At 40.4% G+C, this 19729-nt stretch overlaps 1 long non-coding RNA gene across 3 annotated transcripts in view; it reads right to left on the minus strand.

Annotated features, from left to right (window-relative positions):
* The window catches only part of LOC108245113, a 293441-nt gene that overhangs the window by 145461 nt on the left and 128251 nt on the right, over nucleotides 1-19729 (minus strand). The gene's annotated exons all lie outside the window — the stretch shown is intronic.

Here is a 19729-nt window from a genome sequence, read left to right on the forward strand (position 1 = left end):
ATCTCACTTTATTAAACTGAAGTGTTCGCCAACCTTTTGAGCTGTAATGTCGCTTTACTAGTTCCTCTTAATTTTTTAAATATTTTACCAGGTTAGCATCAAAAATGATATTATTTTTAAATAAGTGTCAATTAGGTTTCAACCATCAGTGCTTGAGAGGAAACATGGCTGTTATTTTTGCTTTTATGTCAGCTGAAGGTAAACGTTAACCTGCAGCTGCAAACCAAACAGAAAAAACGCAGAAATCCCTGCAGGAAAAGCGCAGTTGTTAGCGTTTTTTAATTAAAGAGGTTGGTTCAGATGTTTGAGAAGGATGGACGGAGTCAAGAAGCTTCATTTAGATCTAATTTGTTTGAATGACAGGTCATTTTCTGAGTGGAACTGGAAGGCTTTCATTACAATATGTCACCGATCTATTCTGGGTGAAGCAGAGGAGCTCAACTTCTGCAGCGCAGCAGCGAGCAGAAGGTCTTAATGAGCTCCACCGAAACCAGAGGAGGTGTTACATTATTCAGACGGACGGCACCTGAATTACACGAACAAATCTGGTCAAATTTGTTGAGATGAGCCGCCATTAGAGATCCTTCAGTCTGTCTCTTTATTATCAAAAGGAAACGGATTCGATTTGTGGCGACAGCAGGACGAAAGCTCTCGTTTTTACAGGAGGATCGTTTATCAGCTGCAGGTAGATCAGGAATAACTGTTTCACTCATCAGGATTATTTCTACTCGTTCTTTTTATTGCTGGCTTGTTCATCAGATATTCTGATATTTTTCTTCCTCTCTGTGATTAGTTGTCGTTTGTCAAAGTTTCAGCATTTTTTCTTCTACCTGATGATGAATTTTAAGTCTCGTTTTAATACTGCTAAGTCTTATTCTTTACTGAAATATTCTCATCAGTTTAATGTCTCGTGTTGATCATTTTCAGTCAAATATTACGGACCTTTTATGGGCGAGAGTGACTGTTAGCAAAATATCTCATGAAGCATTGGATGGAGTTGAATGAAACTTTCAGACACCAATTATTGGATGTAATATCTACAACTCTACCTTTTAAAACTGATTCAAGATGGCTGCCATAGCTAATCAACCTTAGCCAACACAGTCAATTTCTACAGAATTTTACAGATGTTGAGCTAAGATTTGGTGTGGTAGTAGCTGAGAGTCGTCCCTAACGCGTACTCCGAGCGCTAACAGATTCCACAACGTCTTTGTTTAAACTTTTAGTCCAGTAAAATCATTCTGATGTTTTCTAAATGACCCCTGTTTCTGGGTTCAGACTAAGATCATCTTGTCATTTTGGTCGAATCTTGAAAATAAAGTGATGCATGATCGCATCTCGGCTACTACCGCATCAATTTGATCTCAATATCTGTGAAAGAAAACTCAAACTAAACTCTTTAAATGGGTAAATAACATTAATAACAGACAAGTCGGAGTCGAGGATGAAAAGTAAAAACAGATAAAAGAACGTGTCGAAACCCATCCGTTTCAGTAAAAACACAGAAGCTGGAATCGTCTCATCAGAGAGGGATTTAATGGACTGTCTGTCGTTCAGATGTATCATAATCTATTTTAAATGTGGGCCATCAATCATTTTGGAAGAGAAGGTGTCACATCACATGAGGGGAGTCAAACTCCTCAGATGGAGCAGTGGAGGTAATGTCCTTTTTCTTGGACCGGCTTTTTTCTCCCCAATCCAAGATAATACGAGCCGGGAGCCAAAAGTACGGTTTTCTAGCAGCATGGTGGCGTGTTTGTGCTTTCCTCTGCTGCCAGAAACAAAGAGAGTAGCTAATAAGATTGTGGAGAAACAGAGAGATGGAGGAGGGCGGCAGCGAACGCAGACAGGGACTACAATCCCCGTTGGCTCTGCTTTCATCAGATAGGTGCCACCGTGAGCTAATCCCCAGGCTTAGCTGGGCGCCGCCCAGCACGGCACCCAGCCGGGTGTCGCCGGGGCCACCCTGGCAGATCCGACGGGCCATGTGGCCGTCCCAGCCTCCCCGGGGAGGTTCGCAATCCCGCCATGTTGCGTTTACCTTCTGCGCAGGTGGCCTCTTCGGCCTCTCACTGGCTATCAGCAGAGTTAGAGCAGAAACTTGTGCACGCGTTGGCACGGAGACGCTGCAAACTGTTTGTACTTTCAAAGCCACAGACAAAGCAGCTTGATGTTAGTAAACTGTACATCTCATGCAGCCGAGACTCTTTTAGAGAACCTTGAATGTGATGCTTATCTGAGCGAACAGACAGCCAGGCGTTCTGGTTCGCCTGTTAAAGACAACAAAAGAAACCAGTTCGTCTATAAGTTATCCTAAACAGTCCTGATATTTCTTTGCTGTTTGTTGGAAATCAGACCTTAAAGATGAAAAGAAAGATTCTTCTGTAGTTTATTAAATATCTAGCATTCGTTAAACCACCTTTCATGTCAAATTTAAACTAAAAGAAAAGTTGGAGTTTTGGTTAAATCTTAAAAATGAACAACATGAGTATTTTAGCTTAATGTGTTAACTCTCAGGCTAAATGTTGGGGATTACTCCCAGCTACTAGCACACCAAATTATAGCTCAAAATTTGTAAGACATTAAGATTTTTGTGTTTGCTGAGGTTGACCAGCGTGGCAGCCATCTTTAATTGGAATAAAGTTAAATAAATAGCTATTAATTTTAAACTTTTTGATGTGTTATTTCCTTTTAACTTATTTTCTGGTTGCCTGTGTAATGCATGTTTGTTCATTTTTATTTTCATTTACAAATAATCAAATTAGATAATTTTTTTTATGTTTTGGAAAGTCTAAAGCAGAAAATTAGTCTTCAGGTGTAGCAGGAGAAATAAAATCACAGAAAAGTGTTCTTTTTCAAATCTGATTTAGCATACTCTGTCTTCTGTCACTTTTAGCTTTCAGCTAACCTTTTAACGCTTTAGCCTTTAGCTGGCCTCCTGCTTCTTTTTGGTAGCATTTAGCTACGTTTATCTTTCAGCTAATGTCCCGCTTTTAGAAATCAGACTGTATTTTTGCAGTTAAAGCAGCTCTGCAGTTCCTCATGATTTTGCTGCTTATTGGACTCCATTGATCTTGTGTTTTAATTTATTGCGTGTTTACTTGTTCGCAGTTTAGTTTTTCCCCTCAGAGCCGACGCAGCGACGCTAACCCTCCTCCTGTTGGCTCAGTTTGTTGCTGCTGATAGAAATTAAGTCTCATTCTACTGTTGCTCCTCTTTGTGAGCTCTTCCACCCAAAATGTAAATGTAAACATTACACCTACACAATATTCCAGTGTGGTAATCCTCAATCAACAGGCCCCAGTGGGGGGAAAGGCCTATTCTGTGTGTGTGTGTGTGTGTGGAGCACTGGCACCAGGCCAGCGTTATCCTCTGCACCAAACACTGAGCCGAGTCGGCTGCTTAGTGGAAACAGACAAGCCAAATCGGCGCAGAGTGACCTATTTCGTTGCTGTGTGCCGCTGGGAGTGTTTCCCCCTGAACCAGCCCCTGCCTCCTCGCTGAAGCTTCCTCCTTCCTCCTCCTCGCAGAACGGGAGAAAGAAGCGAGGGAAGCGGCTCGCGGATGGGCGGCCGCAGCGCCACACTTCCTGACGCGGTCCGAGCTCGTCCCTTCTCCTCTCTTCAGAGCCACCTAATTATGAAATCCTGACTCATTTACATGGCTGTGTTTGATCTAAATTACACTCCAAACCACACCAAATTAGGATCATCTGTGTGAAACACTTTTTCTCCTGATCCCTACAGGGCACGTGTTCAGATGATGAAGGCTGGGGGGGTGGAGGGGACACCCTGAGCTCTGTCCCACCCTGCTGACTGAGAGGGACCCGAGTCACCCACAATTATCCCAGGATCTGATCTACACCCCCCTCCAAAATTAGAGCCAGCCTCCTCCGATGGGTTCGACGTACGGCGGCACATTAATTACAATATGCCAATGGCTGGCCGGGGCTAATTGCAGGCAGTTATAATGCATTTGTGTTCTCATAAAGAACATCATCTTCTGCCTCGGCTGTTTGTTTAACGCCATTATCTCGTCCCCCCCCCCCCCCAATATCTTAAAGCTGCATCGCTGAGGCTTTCTGGGAGTTTAGCAGAAAAAGACACGTTATGAAAGCCATATTTAACAAACAGAAACAGACTCGTGTTGCTACCGAGCGCTCACGCCTCAGGCTCCCTCTAACCTTCAGGCTCGGGGGATTTTTATTTATTTATTTTTTTTGCATTTTTTCCTTTAGTCGGTGAGAAGGATTACAGTCTAAAAAAGTGTTTCAGGATAAAGGAAAGGCCTATAAATGCATCTGGCAAATAAAGGTTTGCTCCAATAAATCATTTGTTCATGTTTGATCGCAAAATTAACAACTAATCATCAGATATTAGTGTTTCTGTTGGTCTTAATAGGAAACCAATATATGTTAATAAATGAATAATTGGGTTTTTAATAAAAACAGAAAATAAACAGCTGGAAAACAAATTGATTATAACAGTCCTAATAAAGCAAAGCTGCAGGTTAATTAATGTGTAATTAACTCTTACATATATATTAAAGGCATCCAAGGACCTGAATTGAAAGGTACCCTGTGCAAAGTATGAAACAAAACTGAAAAAGGTCCTGAACTAAATTACTTCAGTAGTTTGCCAGATTTCTTTAGATGCCATTCTAAAATGCGGGCATGCACTCAATATAAACAAAACACTTATCTGCTTAAATTACTCAACAAAACACAGACCGGTCACACATTTTGCTCAGAAATTCTTAATTAACCATCATTACATTAACATTAACCATCGATGTCTGAAAAATACTTTCTTTCTTCATTTCACTTTTATTTTTTTTACATATTGACTCTAAAGACACACTTATGCAATAACCTAATAAAAAATATTTACATTTGTTTCAGGTGAAAATGCATTTATTCTCAAATTATCTCTTATATTAAGTTCGTTAAAAACAACTATGTGTTAAGTTATTTGAAAGATTTAAAAAAAAAAGGATTTCTAACTGATTCATGGTAACATTTGAGATAAATGTCTAAACAAGGAAGTTCATCTTTAATGGAAACACAAGAAGTCATTTTCAAATACTCGTTAAAATAAACACAAAATAAGAAGAAATGTGATCGTTATCGTGATAAACAAAATGTCTCCACCTGTCAGTAACACGCTGCAAACAACAACACGGTCCCACATCTCTCTGCCATTGTGCTTTTATTTTGAAAAATTTCCAAAGCAAAAATTCAGGTCAGAGGTGAGCTACAGCTTTACTGCCCCCCTCCTTCATATTTAGATACAAAAACAAATCAGTATATTTGATTTAAATCACATCTCTAATCTTGAAGCACAACCAAATTGAATTTTTTTTTATTTTACTTAATAAAGTTACCTTTATATATGTTTAATTTCTTCTTTTTCCAGTAGTATATGTTCAGTTTATGAAGGAGACATATTAGAGATTTATTACCTGAAACACTAAAGCAAAGGTGCCAAACTTTCTTCACCAGTTTTCCTCAACTTTATTTAGATTAAATTTACAATTTTCTTCAGATTTATCAAATGTCTGACAGCTCAGAACCAAACATTTAGCTAAAATGTAAAGCTTTGTCTATTTTAAAATCAGAAAAATCTCTCTTATGATAAAAATACATTAGTTTAGGTTTATACTGTGGTTGAAATATGTGCAAATTTCACCAAATTCTGATCAGTTTTAGCCAATTTTTACTCGAGGTTTGCCACAAAGTCTCAAAAGATGCCATGAAAACTTGAGTTTTGGTTTCCAGAATGCAAAGAAATCCAGCTGGTATTTGTTTTTACGGCTCACAGCAAACTACAGGAAGTACCTGTGTAGTTTAACAACCACAGGTGGTTTAACTTCTTTGAATTTCTGTCCCAGAAGACAAACCCTTCATTTCAAAGTTATTCAGACATATTTTATAAGATCATGTCTGCTTGAAACAAAAAAACCCTCCTTGTATTTTTCTTCTTTTAATCTGATATTTATTATTGTAACAGCAGAGAATCAGCCCATTAATAAGTTAGGCTGAATATGCATAATTTAAAAGCACTACATTAATGGAATTAATGAATAATAAATGAGTCATTTCATGTCTGGGATGGTTTGAGGAGAACTATTTAAAGATCTTAAACTAAAAGTAAAACTTTTGCCACATGCAGTATTCGTATGATCGCTGAGTCAGCATTCACACCCTTTTCCTGTTTACAGATTTGTATTTTTGAATATTTTGTGTTGTTGTAACCACTCAGAAACAATAAGAAAATGTTCAGAAATCGTGTGCTATGACTTAATGTTTGTAACTTTTCTACTCAACCACACTGAGATCTCCTCACGACTTTCAGAAACTATTTTCTGAAATCTGTTTCAGAAAACTGGCTTTAGCTCCTTTTAGCTTTTAGCTACTAGTTTAATCTTTCAGATACAGTTTTGCTGATTTTAGCTTCGGCTTGTTTGAACAAATCGTTTCAGCAGACGCTCAGCTCTGAGTTTTTACAGAAAATGCAGTTTCTTTTTAAGTTTTTAAATGCTTTGGAACTTTGTTCCTACTTCAGCTGATCGTTCGAGGCTAAAAGCAGACTCTGCAGAGAGAAAAGGAGCAGTTCACAGGTGAAAAGCTGCAGCCGCTCGCTGCCTCATGGAGCCAGCAGAGAGCTGAATCTTCTGCTGCAGCTTTGGACAAAAACGCCTGATTACTGAGCTAAGATCAAACATCTCCCACAAATCTTTGAACAGGCAGCCAAACTACGGAGAGGACAGCTATTCTGAGAAGTTTGTTTTCATGCCTTGTGTTGTGGTCGGACTGGGCGGGCGAGCCGTGCCTCGCTTTAAGAAATCCTCCGAGCCTGGATCCAATAAGCCACAGTATCTGACTGCGGCCGTGTGGTTGGCAGAGGCAGGACGCTTCAATCTACCTACTGTACCCCCCCCCCCCTGCAGGCTGCAGCTTATAGGTGCTTTCTGCCTTTCAACTCTTCCACTAATTCACAGCAAATGTTCAGAGCCTTTGTTCCTCCATTCCCAAAGCAAAAGCCGTCCTTAAAAACAGGTAAACATGCAGAGAGTTCCCCTCGAGTGCAGGACGAGGCTTCTGTCGTCTCCTCGATTCCAACCGTTGGATCAATTTATCTCATTTGCAGACCCGGAAACATGCGGAGCGAATTGCTGCTGATAAAGTTCAAACGGGTTTTGACGGGGCTGTTGGGGTTAAAAAACTGAAGTAACGCTGCCAGATTCTGGCTATAATTTGATCAAACACATCAGTTCTACTTTTCTGTCTTTTGTCATCTCTCTCCCGTTTCCACCTCCGAGGTTTGCTGCAGCTTTCGGTTTGTTTGAGCTGGAAAAAAAAAAAAAAAGAACGAGGGGGGAAGGATGGATACAAACAGAGTGCGGTTGAGGCAATGAATGCCCCGAGGGGTTTATAAAAACATTTTACCCTACAAGAAGAAAAAGAAGAAGAAAAAAGGAGGATTAGATTGCTGCTGTCATGGAAAAATGCCTTTAACTGCGATTTGGGTGTTTTTCTTTTGCGTACCTGAACTCAAACTTTCCACGGTCATTTCATGCGCAGAACTCAGTGACCCCATGGGGATTTTTAAACTTCATTTCTGATCATTTAGAAAAGGCAGAGCCGAACACAAACCGCAGCAGAGTTTGCTCAGACTTTGTAATTCGATCCTGCGCCGAGTTCTGCAAAGTGCAACACTAGTAGCTGCAGCAGTTACTGACTGAAGGATCATACCAGACAACACAATCCTGTTAGCAAACACGTGCTTTAAATCAGATTCCAACATGTGAGCAACTTTAGACTCTGAAGAATTAAAAGAAAAAATGTTGAATTACATTTCGAGATCCCAGGAGGAGAAAACGTTACAGATGCAGAATTTGATGGTGATGGAATCAAAAACTTTAACATGGAGGAAAAGTAAATTCGATTGTTTACAGGTTGTCCTAATTATCACCCGCCACCCAAAGGAGAAAGGCCGTGTGTGCATGTGTCTGTTCAAGATGGCCGCCTCAGATAACAGCTGACAGATATTGAGCTAAACTTTGGTTTGATTGTAGCTTAAAGTGTTTCACGACTCTGAGCGCAAAATTCAATTCAGTTTATTAATTTAGCCCCCCAGGGAACAGAAACATCCACAGACAGGTTAGTAAAAGTTATCGTTGCCATCTTCCATCCTTTTAACTGGAAGAAACCTCCAGCAGGACCAGAACCAGGACGGCTGGCGTCGTTAAGCTGTTTTTAAGAAGCGGCTGCTCTAAACGGCCCGACAGCTTGATGGTTACTTGAGTTCAGGAAGTCACGTATTTTATCACAATTTTTCTGCAGTTTTGAGTTTTTTCTTTTCCCACCAACAACTCTCCCAAGAGTCGCAGCTCAGTCAGATACCACCTTAAGGTTATTTGTCAGGTTTGCTCAAAACAACTACAGCTAAGATAAACTTAGCCTCAGACTTTGGCATGAAAGGTGGCGGGTGACATGCATTCCTCCCAGGAACTCGAGGCCTTTCATTTCTAATGACTGAAGAGCAGGTACAGCTCCGGTGTGTTAACTGGAGCTGCAGTCCATCAACTCATCCATCTTCTTCCTCGTATCCCAGAGGCAGCAGGAGGGAAACCCAGACCTCCCTCTGCCCAGCTCCTCCTGGGGGGACTCCAAAGTGTTCCCAGTTCCAGAGAGGAGTCTCCCAGAAGCTGACTCCTATCACTGTGGAGGTGCAGAGGCTCTACTCCGAGCTTCTACCGTTAACTCGAAGGCTGAGCCCGGCTCTACAGAGGAAGCAGATCTTCAGCTGCTTGGATCCAGGATCTCCTTCTCTGTGGTCATGATCCAACCCTCATGACCACAGGTGAGGGTTGGGACGTAGACGGAACAGTAAACTGAGAGTTGCCTTTCAGCTCTGCTCCGTCTTCACCACAACAGACTGGAGCAACAACCTCATTACTGCAGACCCAGATCTGTAGGTCCTCCACCATCCATCAGGAACTAAACTCCCAGGTACCTGAACTCCTCTGTTTGGAGCAAAGACCTCGACCCAGAGGGAGCCTTCCAACCATTTCCAATTCAGAACCATGGTCCGTATTCCATTTAGAGGAAGTTCTGCTCATTTGATAGTCATTTCAGGTTATATTTATTTCATTTTAAGACCTGGCAAAGATCTGTGACTGGCAAAGATCTGTGACCTTGAATAAATAAAACCTAATTATGTTAAACCTTTTAAACCTAAAGAGTAATTTAAATAAAGGATCAGGTTTCAGGTTGTATCTAACAGCAGCAGTGTTAGAATCAGTGTTTTCACCTAAAAACAAAGCTTTTGCCTTCAGTAATAAAAGTTTTTTTTCGTATTTTTGCAAAAATCTGTTTCTACTTTCGCATCTGTATGACAGTTTATTTTTTCCTAAAGCCTACAATCATCTGAAAATCTCTAATGTTTAGTATGGATGTAATCATTCAGAACAAAGACTTTAACCACAAACCAAACAGCAGGAAAAAAAAGCAGCAACGTCTTTGAAGCAAAAATATTTAGATGCTTTATTTCCTTTGCAGACCTGTGACCCATTTATCCAGCTGTTGGATTTATTAAAATAAAATGTTTTGTCACTTTCATAGTTTTTGCAACCAAAAATAAGTCGAACATTTCCCCCCCAAAGGCTAAGTGAAGAGGAGCATGCTCAAATCATGCGAGCAGCGAGGATGCTCGGGTGGGGCTCTTGTTTTGCTGCCGTGGGGGTCATTACTTGAACATTTTTAACCTCTCCACCTCCTCAGCAGTTGGTTTCCATCTCAATCAGAGACACAGGCCAAACGTCAATATGCCAGTGGAATGTGTCTCAGCTAATAACTTCGACAAGACGCATTTTAAGTCCCCTTTAGTCTCCTTTTGATCTCCTGAGCTGCGTTTGCCGGCACTAAAGCTGGGACGGTTTGTCATGGCCAGGGGCGCTGGGAACCAGCGAGGCGGGGACGCTCCATGAAAATCTGACTGTCAACGTGCCCTCCTCGATTTATTAAGCGGCCCTCAGAGCGCGGAGCTGGGATTTTGACCCTGATAATACAAAGCCTAGAGGGGAAATGGCACCGAGAAGCAAGCTCCACATCCTGTTGTGCCGCGGTCAAAATGAGATGCTAATTAATTACCATTGGCATCTTTAGCAATGCATGTCAGCTCCGATTTGGTATATCAATCTGTTACGGGATCAAACTGAGGCGTGTGAGGCCGGAGCTGGTTCCTGCAGCCGGCTGGATGCAGAGGTCTGGCCCCGAGGTCACCGCCGAGTCCGACTGCAGCCTCCTGCTTAATAAGCAGCAGTTTAACTGGCCCGCAGCAACAAATCACCAGAATGACTCTGATCACATTATGGATCAATAAGAATGAATCAACGAGCTGTCGAGATCCTTCTCCTCAAACCAACTCTGTCCTCTGAAAAACACAAAACCACATCCACTTAAACAGCCTCAAGTTGGTACTTTGAAGTGTTTGATTCTGCAGAAAGAAATGCACTCTGGGCAATGTAGTAATTCCCTCAGAATTAACATATCAAAGCCACAGACAGGCTTTAAAATATTTCACACAAGGTACAATGTGTATTCTTTACAATTTTAACTTCTTAGATCCATTGGCCTCCATTAGTTTCATCAAAACAACTGCCTTACATGTATCCATAAATCCGGCTGTAAGATCGCCTTTTTTGTTGCAGAATATAACTGAGGCAAGATAATTAATGGGAATAGAAGCGCTTATGCTTAAAATCTAATGCGGAAAAGTGGACAAGCGGTGCAAACCAGCATGATTTGGAAACGGAGAGAAATTAAGACTCTCCACGTCTTTTCCACATTATTTACGGGCCAGGATTGTGCTTCTTTAGGCTTTACTGGCACCCTCCTCTCTGCACAAACATTCTGCCCCAATAAGATGAATGATTGGACGATTCACTTCAGCTCGAGTTCTTCAGGATGAACTCGTGTACATTTTAGGAGGAGACGATAGTGGGCTTTCAAAATAAAACAGAACTAAACTTCCTGTGTGTCTGGGTTTGTGCTTTTCCACCTTTGTGAGGGTGAGACTGCCCAGACCCCTCTGACTCTTCTCCACCAGGTGACCGGCGAGCCGTGAGGCCAGTTTTCAACAATCACAGCTTGCAAAACTGTAATATTTATCATAAATCCGCTTCTCCATACAATCATAACTATGGGCGCGGGAACAACATGAGCCGAGGTGGACAGTGAAATAACGTGCACGGAAAATAAGCTGCATGTCTTGCTGGTCACAAACGCTCAAATTTAACAACAAATCTGCCTATTTTCTCTGAGCTCAGTGAGATCCTGCTTTAAGGCTAATCTCTTCTGCACTTTGAAGGTCATTTAGCTCCTTTAGTCCTTGATCCAGTCTTTACAGGATGAACTTTTATTCTGGAAAGCTAAACGTGAGCTAACAGGGGCTGTCTTTGTAACAGACAAAGAAAAGTCATGCATATAAAGGAAAATAGGCCTGAGAATACTGCATAAACAAATGAGGTTAATACTCCCGAGGACGCAGACAGGACCAGGAAAATGTACCAAATAAAGAAAATGAACCCAACAGGTTGAGCAGGTTCCATCGAGAGGCCGGCAGCGGCAGCGGCAGTCATTAACCGGAGATAATAAGCACAAGGTCAGGAGATTTCAGAATTATCTCCCCTTCTCCCCACTGTTCTGTCAGCCTCCTATGAAGTTGTGTTCAAGTGTGGGCTCACATTAATCAGCGCTTTAATTGCCACTTGCCTCCGAGTGTGTGGGGAATAAGGCCAATTTCCCCGAGTTTCTCCTCCAGGAGGATGCAGACAGGTTCTTGGAAACAGAGATGTGGATCAGTGTTTTGAGCAGGAGTTTCAAACTCCGGGAGCCCTAAATCAACGTTTATCTGTCAGATTTACAAAAGAATAATTGATGGACGTTCATTTCAACAGACAGATCCTCAAATAAGACAGAGTTCATTCAACGTCCAACGTTTGCTGTTATCTTTTATTTATTGGACACTGTGGTCCTGCGTTGGTTTAAAGTGTTTTATAAAGAAAGCTGGATGGTTTATAATCTGAACAATTAACTAAAAACAAGACTCTTCGTCAAACAAGATGGCTTATATTTGTTCTTTATCGTGTGTTTTGTTGCTGTTTTACGTTTTTAAATCGTTTTAAAGACGTGAATTTTTGTTATTTTGTTAAAAGTCGAGTTATTTGTTTTGCTAATCAATTCGTTTTTCCACTGTTTTGTTTAAAAAAGTTACAATTTCTGCTTTGAATGTGTGTTTTGTGTTATGGCCGGATGGTTTGCGTTTATAATATTTGTCTTTTCTCTAAAGTGTCTGTTGATTTAAACTGTTTTATGAGCTTTGATATTCTTGTGTTTTAATATGAAAACGTGTGTTTCAGAGTTTTTTTCTTGTTTTATTGTCTGTTGTTGCGTTTGGTTCTTTATTGGTGACATTTGCTCAGTTTTGTCATCGTGTTTAAATCATTCTTAAATTTAGTGTTTTCTCTCGTTTTTAATCACCCGCCGCCAAAAGGTGAAGGCGGACAAGAATGTTTTTGCCTGTACCTGTGTGTGTCTGTTAGCGAAATAACTCGTGAACCACAGGACGGATTTTAATGAAACTTTCAGGAAATAATCACTAACTTTTGAAGCCAACCCAGTACAAGATGGCCACCACAGCCAACTGACTTTAAAAAACAAAAATAGCTAAAATGGAATCCCTTTTACAGATGCTGAGGTTGTAACAGAGTCACTTATAAGATTTCACATGATAAGATGATTTCAGTCTCAAACTCTGGCACGAAAGTCTGCGGGCGATATGCATTCCTTCAGGTTAAATCCTTTAATTATTGCGGTTTTGTACAAACCGTCCTGAAGTTTCAGTCTTCCCGTCTTTATTCTTTATGAATTTGACATTGTGTTTAATTTTTTTGCATTAGGGCAGATAAATGTCTCGTTGTGTGCGTCTTGTGCAAACAAACCTTTTTTTTTATTTCTCTGAACTGATGCACGCTCTGTAAACAGTTAAGTCCGGGTCCTCGTGCCGCCTCTTCACATTTATCTGAATTAAACCGCGTCTTCATATTATTACATTATGCAGCAAGTGCAAACTGTGCATCCCTTTAATAACCCCATGTCAATGTGATTAATGGACATTGCTTAATAAATTTCCTGTAATTAAGTGTCCACCTGCAGCTTGCCTGGAATCAATTACCTTTTTGTTTATGCAATTTCCTTGAGGTATTTAGTTATGTGCCTCTATTATGGAGTTGTAAGATAATATCTGCTTATTCTGCTAATTCCCATGTTACCTTATGTGACATAGCAAGCTGAAGGCCTGCAGCAAAGAGCAGATGGATGACAGTGGAAACAACTCTCATGGCCTCAGTGACTGATGTTTGCCATTTGGTGGAGATTAATAACAAGAAAGAATAACAAGGCGTGCTATTTTTACAGTATGTACCAGGATCAAGCTTTTTCTTCCAGAGAAAGAGGACAAATCAGAAAGAATGAGGAAGAGGGCACATTAAGAGGAGAAAGTATGAATTAACAAAGACAGGAGATAAAACTGGAGATAAACTATCACTGGAGGGTTACAGATTACACTGAACACCAGGAGGTTTGATTTTTTATTTCGTGAGAGTCGGTTTAAATACAACAAAGCTTGTTCTTGTAACCCAGACCCCGAGCTGTTTTCGACGGAGGAACTCACTGATTTTACACATGAAAATCAGTTCATCACAGGACGTCCTTCTGGGTCGGCACAGAGAGGAGACGATCACGTGTTTTTACAGCTTTAAGCAAATGTGGAACTTTGAGATGCTGAAGCGTGAGCTGCTAACCCATAGAAGGTGTGTTCCTGATGTTAATAAACTAATCACCTAAAAGAGCTCCAAACAGATTGTAGGAAATAAAACTACAGTCAGAAAACTCCTGTTCAAAGATGCTAATCCCTAGCATCTCATATTACTGACACAGCATCCTACAATGACTTTTCATAGGAGTTTATTATTTATGACTTTGCCTTTTTATGGTTTGTACAAGTTGGGATCTCACATTTATCATAAACTTCATGCTGATCCCATAATAACCACTTAGCATATTTTAGCTAAGACAAGAATTAAAATTCCTAATTAGTAAAGAGTCTTAAATTTGGAACTATGACTTAGTAGTAGTACTTATGAATTATTTTGTAACTATGACTTGGTCCAGTGGTGTCCAGTCCTGGTCCTGGAGGACCTCCATCCTGCAGGTTTTAGATGTTTCTTCAGCAGGTCTGCAGGTTCTGCAGAAGCCCGTTAATCACTCGTTCATTTAAATCAGGAGTGAAAGCAGAGAAACACCTAAAACCTGCAGGACGGTGGACCTCCAGGACCAGGACTGGGCACCACAGGACTAATATGTCATGAATATAAGACTGATTTTCATAATAACTTTTTTATTATACTAATTATGACCCAACATTTGGTAGGTAGGACTTAGTATCTCTTTTTATGATATAGGATCTGATAATTGCAGATCATAATTGTAACCTAGTATTGAACAGATTTTGAAGAGGGCTAAATTAAAGCTCAGACTCTGGAACATCTTGCCTCCTTCAGAGTCTATACAGTCTTTTAAATCCAACTAAATTCACTTTTTTTACTCTCGTTTTTAATTTAGGTTCAGTTTGAGTTCAATCAGATCCTTTATGTCGTGAAGTTTCCTTGTTTTAATTATTTTTAACCTATTTTACTGAACTTACTGGTTTTATGGGTGTCTTGAATTTATTTTATTGGTTTTCCTGTTTTTTTTTTACCCTCCCTGTGAAGAAATATGGTCATCATTGTTGTTTTTAAATGTGCTATATAAATAAATTTGACATTGACAGATATGAATTAGTATCATCATCTAGTTGGGACAAAGTTTTTGTACATTTGACTTAATTTTTAATTATAGTTTAGTGTCTTAAGACTATGAATGACTATTTCAAAGTCTTCAAATTATAATTTAGCATTTCATAGTTATTAATTAATCATAATTTGTCAATTCTTATTGTCTCAATAATAAATGATATACTTTTCAATCACAGCAGCGGAAACAAACCTTCATGTTTAGGAGTCTAAATGAGCTGAAGTCAGTTTTTATATGTTTATGGTAATTAAAGCCCAGTTTCAGCTAAATGTGGTTTATGAGCCGAAGAGTGTCCACCTTTACCTCGGTGACGGATGGAGCTCTCCTGACTCGAGCTTGTTTGGCAGCATCACACAGTCGTGCGTTCATGAAATCAGATGACTCATTAGTGCAACAAGGGTGACCTTTTCACGAGGCCACTGACATGTGCGGAAGGTCACCGTGGTTAAATGGCACGCCCCTAAGTGACTGTCAATCAAGTGTCGCCTGTCATCGTGAGGCAAATTCCACGCGAGGACGCCGGTGTAAATTAACCTTCCGCCGCCAGCGCGCGGCTCTTCCAACAGCTTCCAGAAAACTTCTTCCAAATGTATGAATTTTAACGGCTGGCACCGACTTCAAACTTCAGCAAATTTGTTTTCAAACTACCTGTAAAGACAGCAGTTACGGGCGAAATGACTCAGGCGGCCAACAGCTCAATCATCTGCCACTCGGAGGTATCCAGGTCTGGCAATAATTCAGCCTCGCTTCAGGGCTCATCAGAAGTAAGTGAAGGTGTGAGATTAGAAGCCGGGCTTTTTTACCCCCTCATTTCTCCCGCTGTAGCTTAGCCTCACCAGCTTCATGCCCCGACAAGAAGCGACTAACGCCACTCGAGGTGAGTCTGTGCGGGAAATCAGTTTAGAAATTACTGTTTTTGGGAGGAAGAGTGGCCCACATGAATGAGAAACAGACGTGAGTGTGTATTTCAGCAGCCAATCACTTGAGTGGGGCTCTCCTGGAGCACAAGTGAGAAGTGGCCAAATAATTGAACTTCCCCGTGTCCTGTTAAAATATGTGTGTGTTGGCAGAAACGAGCCCGGGAAGGTGTACTTCACCCGTAACAACACAAAAAGATTTGATAAATATTAGAAGGAGGCAGCTGAGCTTTCATTTAGGCTTTAGAGGAACCCATTAATGACTGAAAGCAGCAGACAGATGCATTTATTGGGGCCTCCAAAGGAATGTATAGGAACGCTGGAGTGTATGGCGAAGAAAATGGCGGTCACACCAGAAACCAACTGGTTTTCTGATCCGCCAATACAATAAAAGAGTGGCCTTTTATTGAGGCCAGCCTAATGCTATGCAATGATCATGCCATCCAATCAGCATCTTCATAGGTGGATGGATCTTCTCGCTAACAATATTTCAATATTTGAGAAAAAAAGTCTTACATCTTTGAGTTCAACCAGTGGCGGCTGGCCAATAGAGGGCACTAGGGCGCCGCCCCACTCACATTACCTTAAATAAGACGTAAAAAAAAAAAAAATTAAATAGTACATTAAAATATTTCGAAATATATGTATATATATTTTTAGTTGTGTAAGATAAATATTTTATAGTTAATGATAAGTAAAGTTGTTTTGTTCTTCGACATTGTCTGATTGGTGACGTATTTCCGGCCCGGGGCGCAAAAATCTTTGTCCATAGACTCTCGTTAAAAGTTGTACATGCTCAGTAGCTCCTCTTCAGTACAAGAGATAAGACCGTTCTGGGCGCACCTCTCCTGCGCCCAGAGCTGACTCCGCCTCCCGCCGCCGGAGCGTGGGACTCCCGCCACGGGCTGACGTCACATCCATCTGTCATAAAGTTCGCCTGATTGAAAAGTCCAGCCGCAGGTGAGCTGCCTTTTATTCAAAGACAGCAATAAGTTCATTACGTGACTAAGTTACATAAATAAGTTAGTAATAAGTATAAGTAGTAAGTATATTGTACGTTCAGAATACGTGATGTAATGAGTGCTCTCACCATAAATCCAGCTTTGATGTATTTTCTCCGGTAAAGTTGTGAAAAATAAGGTTGAAAACAGGTCTTATAAACGCTAAATGTGTCCTACAGGCTTGTGCCTTGGGAGACCTCCGTCTTTGTAAGTATTGGTGTGTTCAGGAAGCACTTGTACATTTATATGTACATTATAATGTTGCTTTTGTTGTTTTAATTCATGTAAATACACTGGTGTGATAACTTAGTATGTGTTTTGGTCCAAAACATATAATAAGGTATCACATAATAGACATCTACCAAAACCTTTGGTAGATGTCTATTTTGGATTTATAGCCCCCCCTGGAGAAAACTCCACCAGCCGCCACTGAGTTCAACCCATGAAAAATGGCAGCAAAAACAGAAATGTTGTTTATATTTTTGTTCAGCTGCCACATAACTCGGGGATGTGATGTTCACTGGCTGTTATGATGAATTTCAGAGGTTTTTTGTCTTATCTTTTTGACCCCATGAACATCGACTCTGATTGTTTGTCTGTTAGTAAAGAATCTAATCCCCTTTTGGAGTCTCTGATTCAAGATGGCCACCACAGCTACCCTACCAAACATAAAATTGGCTATAACAGCCGTTTTTTAAAGATCCTGATCTAAACCTTTGTGAGGTAGTAGCTGTGAGTGATTCCCTAAAACATCCTGTGACGGCCGACAGATCCCTCAGGTTTTAGTTTGAAATGTTCCTGTAAACTGTTCAAAGTAATAATGTTTGAAAACAACCAAGTTTCCACGTAATATTTTAAAATCTGGCTGAGTTATAGTCACTTCTGTGTTGGTTAAGACTGATTAGATCTGTCGGCCATCTTGAATTAGATTGCCAACAGCTGAACTGTCATCACCTTTTCCCTCTCAGTGGCGGGCTGTAATTAAATGCTTTAATAAAAGTCATTTATTGGATAAAGTTTATGCAATTTTAACCCATACATAAGTTTATTATTTAAATAACACTAAAAATGATTTACTTTTTTTTCTGCTGAATAAAAGCGTCTGAAGTTGACAGTTTCACTTTCAAACTTGAAGATCTACAACCAAAGCTGAGACAAATGAACATTTAAAGAACGCCGACTCTGTTCCTGAATTAATGCTTCAATTTGTTCTCAAATGAATCTCAAACTTCTGTTCAAACAAAGAAAAGAAGTTTGTTTTTTCCCAGGAAACATCGGCCTAAACGTGTCGTTTTTTCTCTCTGCAGCGCGATCAGTAATTAGGTTTTCAACACATCACAGCGAAGCTGAAGAAAACCAGACATCCTTCAAGTCTGATAGGTGCCATTTAATTGGTTCAAAGATCAACGAGTCAGAAACCAGCGTTATACGAGTTAATTTAGTTTGGTACGGGTCAGCGGACCTTCACGTTCTGATGTCGCAACTTTTAAAAAACGTGACAATTCTGTTCAAACGGTGCCAATCAGAAGACGACCTGCAGGTCTCACATCATTTAATACTTTTTGTTTTTGGATTAGCAGTCTTGTTGGATTAATCGCAGAACAGGAACAGCAGATTTAAGCCCAGAGTTTTGATCTGCATGATCAGAGTCTCACATCTGGGCGCAGTTTTGGAAATTTAAAGCAGAACGGGGCTCTCCAAACATCTCCTGCATGTTACCTTTCAGCTGTAATTAGCCCCCGGTCAGGCCGAAGAACGGTTCTGTGCTCGTCCGCTGGATGTGGGAATGTTCTCCGCTTCACAGCTGGAAGCCCGACGCTCACAGGAAACTCATTTGGACGGATCCTCTCAGACAGCGAGTCCCCCGAGCCCGAAGATTCAGTGTCGAAGCGGCGGCTCGTCAGTCTGGACGGGTTTCCAGTTCAGGAACATTTTCTGCTTTTGTGGATTATTTTTCTCATCAAAGCACCTCAGTGGGAAATTTGTCCATCCAGTGATTATTTAGATTTCTATTAAAACCAGTGCACTGACTCATGAGACAATTTGCTAACCGACACACACACACAATAATCTTTTCAGCTTAAAAATGACAAATTTCTGAGTCTGTTTTTGAAAAGAAAAACAATCGATTTCATTGGTGTAAATATAAGATCATGTGCTCACTGAAATAAAAGCAAAAGACTAAGAATTTAAGTGATGTCAATACATTTCTTTATATTTTCAGTTTAGGTTAAGCACAGAATTTGGGAAAAATGTTTTGTCCAAATCATTTTTAAAGGCCTAGCATTCCTTAAAAGACGTTTCAGATCATCTCATATTTGAGAAATGATGAAGAAAATGGAGTTGTGACTAACTGTCAGCTGCGACCTCATCAAATACTACGTAATATATCTATAAAACTGTTATATTCATTGATGTGTTGTTTAATTTTGATTAGCTGTGGCACCATCTTATCTCCAAACCTGAGATATAGACACACATGCATCGATTATTTCCTGAAAATCTGTGCAGCAGTTCAGATATTTTACTAACAAACACTCAGAGTATAAGCAGGGGATCAGTCTCAGCTACCCTCACACCACATTGCTAAGTTTGATTTGCTTTGGTGGCCATCTTGACTTAGACTGACTCCCAGCACTCATCAGCTGCAGACGTACATCCAACAGTGACAGATTCATGAGATAAACACACACAGATACAGGCAATTACATGATCACCCTTCAAGTGACAAGATAAAAAGAAGCTTTTAGTTTCGAATAAGTGTCAGGACCATATCACGTTCAGGTTGAAAGAGCAGCTCGACAAATTGTGTTTTCTGTGAAAAACTTCAACTGCAGGATTGATGTTTTCTGATAAGGTTTGAATGAAGAAAGTAAAAAAAAAAAAAAAAAAAA

The sequence above is a fragment of the Kryptolebias marmoratus genome, linkage group LG23 (genome assembly GCF_001649575.2).
Source record: "Kryptolebias marmoratus isolate JLee-2015 linkage group LG23, ASM164957v2, whole genome shotgun sequence".
Taxonomy (NCBI): Eukaryota; Metazoa; Chordata; class Actinopteri; order Cyprinodontiformes; family Rivulidae; genus Kryptolebias; species Kryptolebias marmoratus.